The sequence below is a fragment of the Strix uralensis genome, chromosome 9 (assembly GCF_047716275.1).
Source record: "Strix uralensis isolate ZFMK-TIS-50842 chromosome 9, bStrUra1, whole genome shotgun sequence".
Lineage (NCBI taxonomy): Eukaryota > Metazoa > Chordata > Aves > Strigiformes > Strigidae > Strix > Strix uralensis.
Window position 1 is genome coordinate 25626770 of NC_133980.1, and position 8007 is coordinate 25634776.

The window sequence follows — 8007 nt, forward strand, 5'->3', positions numbered from 1 at the left end:
GCAGATCCATGCCACCAGCTACTTCTGGTGCAGTACACACCCCTCTGGCAATAGGCTGAGGAATTGATCCTAAGTTTACAAATTGGTTAGCTTGGACCCTTGCTACTCCTAATAGTGACTGTGGGACAGCAAGCTTCCAGCTGCAGGACCAACCATCCTGCATGCCAAGGAGGTCCTCACACTGGTGTGCTGCTGCTGTGCCTTAGGGTTGATGCTTGGGCAAATCTCTAGATGATTTTTGCCATCTTGTAATTTTGGCTACCCCTTCACTTTGGTCATCAACAAAGCTTCATCAGGTAAAGTTAGTCCAGGAAGAGTTAGTTCACTGGGAGATTTCTTCCTCTGCTTGCAGCCAGATGTGCTGAGTGGCACAGCACCTGCTTTCTAAGATGCATGGAATCACAGAATCATAGAACGGCTTGGGTTGGAAGGGACCTTAAAGATCATCCAGTCCCAACCCCCCTGCCATGGCCCCCTGCCATGGGCACCTTCCACTAGCCCAGGTTGCTCAAAGCCGTGTCCAACCTGGCCTTGAACACTGCCAGGGAGGGGGCAGCCACAGCTTCTCTGGGCAACCTGTGCCAGTGTCTCACCACCCTCACAGGGAAGAATTTCTTCCTTATATCTAGTCTAAATGAAGTTGCTTCTCCATTACCGGCACTGTGGTGCAAAGCAATTTCTCTCCAAGCTGACTGACAGGACTTGGCTCTCAAAGGATGGAGGAATCACAGGATGCCAGAAGGCCAACTGGCAAGTCCATCCTCAAATTCCAGGCTTCCTGCACCCAGCAGGGCAGCACGGAATAAAGCCCCTTACTATCCAGAAATTACCGGTAGGATTCACCAGCCTGGCATTCCCAGCCTGAATGCTGCTGCCTTGTCCGAAAGTGGTGGCAGCCTTAGGCATGGACGGTCATGGAAGGGATGTGGAAACAGCTGCTGTGCCCATACAGCTTCTTTGGAGAGGCACCCAAAAAAATCCATCCCAGACCAACACCCCGGACACCCCCTCCTTTGTAAACAAGCTTTTGAGCACCTGCTCTGAGGTCTAAAATAGGACTGTTTCTGGACCTGAAATACTCCTATGGAAAAGAGTTGTATGCTTCCCTAAGGAAAGCTCTCAGCTCTATTAAAATGCTACAACAGACTAAAGCAACTTCAGATCACTGGCCGTGGACAAAGACTTGTCATACGAAGACAGGAAAGAAAATGATAACCAAAGTAATCCCAGGAAAAACAGACTTAATGAAGGTTTGCAGATTCGAGTACAGTAGCTAAATCAACACGTTGTTTTGCCAAGAAAACATTGTGAAATCTGTGGTTTACTCTTTGATCTTAAGCCTTCCCTTCCCATCTATTCATAAGCAGTATCATTAGACAGAAATTATGGTAAAACTAAGATTAGTTAGTTGGTGAGTTTCTGATAATAAAAAGATTGTTTTGTCATGTCATGGCTGGCTACTGGACTTTTCTGGCATATATCAATATGGTAGTGAACCTCAAAGAAAAAATTAAAATATTCCATATGGTATGATAGGCTTTCTTGGACTTTCTTATTAACACTTTTATGTATATGAGACAATATTTTGTAATTTTAAAAGGGGAGGAGAACTGAAATGAGGAACAGGTCATTACTGTAGCCAGGAAGCAATAAAAAGATGAATACAAGTCTCATTTCTTTAGATGTTTGCTATATTTATAGTAGGGTTTTTTTTCCCCTAAAATTAAATAAACCTAATAATGTCCATCTTTTTTCTAACACAGAAACACACTAACAAGGATATGAAATTCTGAAGCTCTTCTGTCTTTCCCTGGAGCAGATACCATAGGAATGGAAATTGCACTGGAATATTAAAATTCTCCATTCTCTTTTTCATGTGAAAATTACTTTTTTTAGATCAATATTGATTGGCAGAAAAATTAAAGTAGCATTTCTAAAGTTAAAAGTCTAAAATTAGAAGTGACAAACTTTTAAAAGTTACCTGCTTTCTTGAGTCTAAGCTGCCTTTGGTCTCCCTCTTTCTCCAATGTCACACCTCCTGGATTTCACGCGTAGTCAGATGCACCCCAGCTCTCTCCCCAACGCTCAGTAACACTTAACACAGCCGCCGAGCTGGGCTCCACCTCCCAGCTCTGATACCAGCCAGCACAAGTCCCGGTTTCCAAACTCAAAGCGTTGGGGAGCTGCTCGCCTGGTCTGGTGCAGCTGTCCCAATGCCCTACATTCCAGACAGCCTCCCTGATTGATTGCACAGCCCCGGAGCAGCAGCTACCGAGGAGCCTTCGCAGCAGCTCCCCGGGCTCCTCGCTCCTGCCAGCCACCAAGGTCTGCAGCGGCGATGCTTTGGACGCTCAGGGTATGTCAGGCCTGCAGGTGAAGCGGAGCTGTGAGCTGTGTGAGCACATCTTGCCCCGTGCTCCCCAAGCTTCCTCTGCACGCTCCTGCCCTAGGTAAGCCACAGTTTACCAGCCTGCTGATGAGTGAAGCTAAAGCGTACATGAGCCTTGGTGTTTCCAGCCAAGGTGCTGTGGGCCACACTCAGATGCCCACCCACGGGGTGGTCCGTGGGAGCCCACGTGTCGCCGGAGACCTGCGTGGAGAGCAGGCTGGAGCCTTTGCTCCCCAGGAGCCCAGGGAGAGCAGAGCCTGCACGTCTTCTTACGGAGCGGGGGACTGCCTGGCCTTCACTGTGCGGCAGAAGGAGGGCTTGGTCTAGAAGATTGTCATGTGCTTTTCTGGCCACAGCTGCTAGGAATCTGCTGTATTCATAGACAGAAAGTTATGGCTGTGTTAAGCTAAGATTACTCTGATCAGCTTAAAAAACAAACTAGCAAAGGCACAGGCTCCCAATTAGACATTCAGATCTGGTACACAGGCATACTCAGATAATTTCCCTTCCTCATCAGGAAATACTACAACTTTTTCAGCACTTCCTCTTTTTATATTTTAAATCATTGCACTTCACACAATACCTTTATTTGCATAAGGATATTAACAACTCATCTACACTGTTTCTAACTTTAGGCCATTCATAATTCAGTTACGTAAAATGCAATAACGAATTTTACTACTGGTAATAATTAGCAAAATGTACATTTCTACACCATAATCTCTGCTCAGATTCATATTTTTCCACCTGCTCAGCTACTTAGCTAAGAATCCATCAACTTAATTCCTCTTCAGGCTGCAGGTAGCTGGGAGCTGTGAAGTACGGCTCATTCACATTTGGCTCACACCACACAGAGTTAAGATTAAAGACCCTTCTTATATAACTAATGTTGAAGTGTCTTGAAAGCTGTCTAAGGACCTAGCCTAAAGACCAGTTTCACACGTTTAGATTCCTTGCAAAAGAGACAATTAAGATACCCTGCTGAAAATTTGCAAAATCTCAATTTTTTAACAGTATTTTAAAACTTGCTGAAACTTCAGCTGCTGTAACAATGATGCAGAACTAGCTGAGCATTATAATAAAGTTTTTTAAACTAATGTTCAGGTTCACTAGATGTTCACCATTCTTCTCAGCGTCAAGCTGAAAGTTTAAAGAAAACAGCTGTGGAGGAAAAAATAAACTGGAAATCAGACAGATGTTATGTACTGGCTTTGTACAGGAGAGCACACGTGCGGAGGTGGATTAAGTCAAATTGCACTTTGACCAAAAGTTAGGTATTTATTTATTTAGTGTAAATTTCTTCTTCTTTCCAGTTTGCTTCTTTCCCCCAGACCTTTCAGCAGTTGGCTGCCAGGGAGCTGACAGGTTCTGCCCTTCATTATGTCAGAAAAGGAGACACAAGAATTCATTACATAAATTTTGGGTTTCCAGTGAAAAACTCATGTTCCAAGAGTAGCAATATTTGCCAACGGCATCCTTACTTTTTGGATAATTAGACAGGCTAGTAAATGACCCCATGTCAGCCAGCAGCAGGAACTGTCTTGTATGGTGGTCAAAAGAAATGACTGATTCTGTGAGCTGCTGTGTGCACCACACAAAATGTCAATTCCCTCTTGTAAAGTGTTGTGCTCCCCTCCCCTGTTACCATCTGTGGCAAAAAAAAATCTCGTTTGGTTTCAGCCTGTTTAGATTGGGCTTCACTTGAACATTTTCTTTTGCTTTGGGTCCATGCGGGTTTCTGGTCTGATAGACTTAGTCCTGCAGAAGGAAGCGAAGGAGCCCGAGGCTGGTCAGCAAGTGGTGTGGGTACAGAGCACACGGATCATTACATTGGCTTTTCCTCTTACGGTCTTCCCAAGTGACAGGTTGAGAGTCTTTACAACCTGAGAAGGAAATCTGTGTTGCAAACTAGCAAAAGCCCATCACAAGGAACATAAGGACCACACTGATTCTGGGGCCAGCATTTCTAAGCTTCAGGAGGTCCAAAAACTAAAGCAAAATTCGGTCACAGCTCTGGAGCGTCACTGGGAGTGTGAACTCATCAGTTAGGTATGTGTGCACAGAACTGGCTGAGATCGACAAGCCTTAATGAAAAATAGAAGTCAGCATTGCTTTAGACTTCAATAAGATCTGAGACTAGATTTATTTCCCATGATTTGGGGTCACACTGTCAGCATTTCACAGGGCCCCTTAGCACATTCTGTGAATAGACTCAAGAACTGGTTTCAGTCCAACTGATGTCCTTACCATTCATTAACATCAAATGTATAAAACACACAGAGAAAAAGACAGACCTCCACATAATTCACTATAAATGGCAGTTTCCTCCATTCCCCAGCTCTTGCCAAGCAGCACAGCTCTCCTTCAAGAGCTGCTTTTGTGGTCGTGTTTTACCAAGCTGTGGAACAAGTGCCTGAACTATAGTGCTGTTACTTCTTACCGAGGCTGCATTTCTTCCCTTGCCATGCTGGACACCAGAGCCTGGCTCCAGCAGAAGGTGGAGGTGCACAAAGAATACAAGATCAAAATATCATTGAGGACAACAGGCCTCTACTTCTAGCATGGGCCTAGTTCCTTGTGTCCACTTATGGAGGTCAAAGGTATAATTTACTTAGAGGAAGAATTATATGTGCATAAACAGCCATTAACTAATAATACAGAAAAGATGCTTTTAAATTCAAATGGGTGGCACAGCAGCCAGTACCAGACAAGTGACCCAAGCATCTTGTTACTTACATAAACTGAAACAGGAGGGAGTCTGATGCTGATGACAAAACCTCTTTGTGAGTAACACTGGCAAAATCTTTTAGAGAGCAATTCAGGACTAAGTTGAAAGAAAATGGGGCATTTCTAGGAGAAACTAACTTTTAAGAATTGCATTTCTTTCCCTGTTTGTGTACAACAGGGAATGGAAGTAACTGCTGCTATTTTGTTTCAAAGACTGATTATCTTGGAGGGGGGGGGGGTGTGCGGGGAAGGGGAAGCACTTTTCTGTTCTCATGAAAAACCTGTAGTAGTGTAAGGTGTTGAGGTTCTTCGCAGGAGAAAGAAAAGACTATTCTGAATGGGGAAGGGTGGTTACAGCGCTCATCAACTACCATAGCCTGCACCTACTGCATTTCTTATGAGTCTTAACTTCAGCCCCATCTCTAGGCTTCAGTCCTTCCAGTTTCATTTGGGTGCATCTCATCTTGGGCTGTAAGGTCTTAAAATAGAGTGCTAAGTGATGTCTCAGCTTGTTCTGCCTGCAGCTTTGGGAGTGACCATACTGCACCCCCAGAATGCAATTCAGCTTCTTCAAATAGAATAAACACCTATTTAAATAGTAGTCTTCCTCCACCACTCCCTCAAAAGCCTATGAGCAGGAGATCAAAGATTTCTCAAGCTCAACTGGCCCATCCACACGTGAGGGTTAAGGCTTACTGACCTCTAGCCAATAACACACATGGGAGTAATATGGATTAGGATAACAACCAGACTTTGAATACTGAACCCAAATAATCTGGCATTTACAGTTTGGTCAGCTGGGACCTCTCTTTTATGCAAGGTGAAAGCACAGTTTGGAGTCACTCATTGTTAGCACAATGCCTAACTATCCCACTACCCCTAAGAAAACAATACATGGAAGCAGCAGCTGTTCAGAAACATCCCAGTGACTTAAAATACAAGCAAAAACAGTCTGAGAGCAAAAGTTGTGAAGATAATAAATGCAGCACTAGCAAAGTAACAATACGATACTCTGAAAATAGGAGGTGCTTTTCAAGAGTGAGGGGATGAGACAGGCCAACCTCACAAAATATGGTGGTGCTTTGAACAACTGCAGCTGCCTAGAGGGAGGGATATGAGAAGGCTCAAGGAGCAGATTCTGAAATGGAAGGTGGTGCTGGTACAACTGCAGCCACATGCTCAATGTTTCTTTGCTGGTCCCCCTCAGACTTGCTAGGTTCATAAGGGCTCTGTTAGCTGAAGTACTAGGACTGTGGGAAGCAAGACAAGTAACAAGAACTGTCAGAAACAGGTTTCTAGGTTTCTGCCTTTGTTTTAAGAATGCCTCAGCTCCTTGCTCTTGATCCATTGTTGGTGGGTGTCCCAGGTGTGATTTCTTTTGGCCCTCCTCTTAATCATGGCCCAATGTCCATGACTTTCCCAGGGACTGCCTGAATCTTTCACTCTCCAAGACAGACACTAGGACCCCTGGCCAGTCTGGGCAGATTCACCTGGCATGGTCAAGCTTTACAGTACTGAAATGCCACAGTGATGAGATGCTGGTTTCAGGAACAGACAGTTGAAAATGGTCTGGTGTGGGCTACAGATCAACATTTAAGCAGGGAGCATGATCAAGGGTAACAGAGGATGCAGAGGTAAGGAGGTCAGGGAAGGGTGCAAAGCAGTCTCTGAACTCAGCTCACTAAACGTACAAAACAGAGATTATGTATGTACCAGCAGTAGTCTGTGATGATACATGTAAATTTACTGTGTGACAGAAGTGTGCATATACATTATTTAGCCAGTAATTCCAGCTAGTTATCTGAAGCTGGTACAGAATCGACATAGGTCAATTCAGTATGCGTAAGCAAAAGACAATAGACAAAGATGTCATGAACAGACAAGCCTTCAGCTCTTAGCAGATTAAGTGGTTCATTTAGCTAGCAGGTAATTTTTTAATAAAAACAGTAGGAGTGCCACCAGAACAAGTTTCTAAAGGCCAAAAAGAAGAATGTATTTGGAAGCTGCTACCATAAAGTAACAAGCTGGATTTTCCCCAGGATTAAATAATGTGTTGCTGCTGCAGTCTTGGGCGATGGAGTAGCTGAGGCAAGCAGCTCCCTGATGTTGGGTTTGTTCCCTTATACTTGCAAAGACACAGCATTCACCTCAGCGCTGCCCTGGTGCTTGTCCAAATAATGAAACTAGCTACTACATTTGCGGATTAATCCCTGAGCAAGGGATTCTGTAAATATTAGGCAGCCCTATAAAAACAGACCGACAGAAGAAGAAAGGAGGGGAGGTGCTTGGCAGAAAAAAAAATAAATTAAGGGTTAAAAATACATCATATGGGTTGGCAATGGCACAGAACAAGACAGACTGCAGATAGTGATCACTGCTACTACTAGTTAACACTTGCTGGAGCTGTGAAGGTCCTTTCTACAGTGCAGTTAATAGGTAGCACCTTGGCAATACCACAGCTATCAACTGACCTAGTTACTACAGGGTTTCCGTTCCCAGCACTCACAGCCAATACAATCTTACTTCAACTTTCACAACTATGAATGCTTTGTTTAAAGCTTCAGCAGCTGGAATCAAGTGATCACTGCTGAATCTCAGCTTTCACTTAAACAGATAAAGAAAATGTGAAGCTTCTCACCATCAGAGGAAAGCTTGATAAGATGAATTCCCTAAGGTCAAAAGCCATGACGATAAACAAAGAGAACCTATCCCAAGATAGGCTTAAAATATTGTTATTTTTAAAGCACACCTGATATTTTTGAAGGTTCTCCTTCATTTTCTGATCGTATTCCTGGAGGAGCGCTTGGTGGAAAGATGGGACTGACTTTAAAAAAGCAAGTTTTCATTAACAAAAGTTAGCACAAAAAGCAGCAGGAACACATTTACATCAG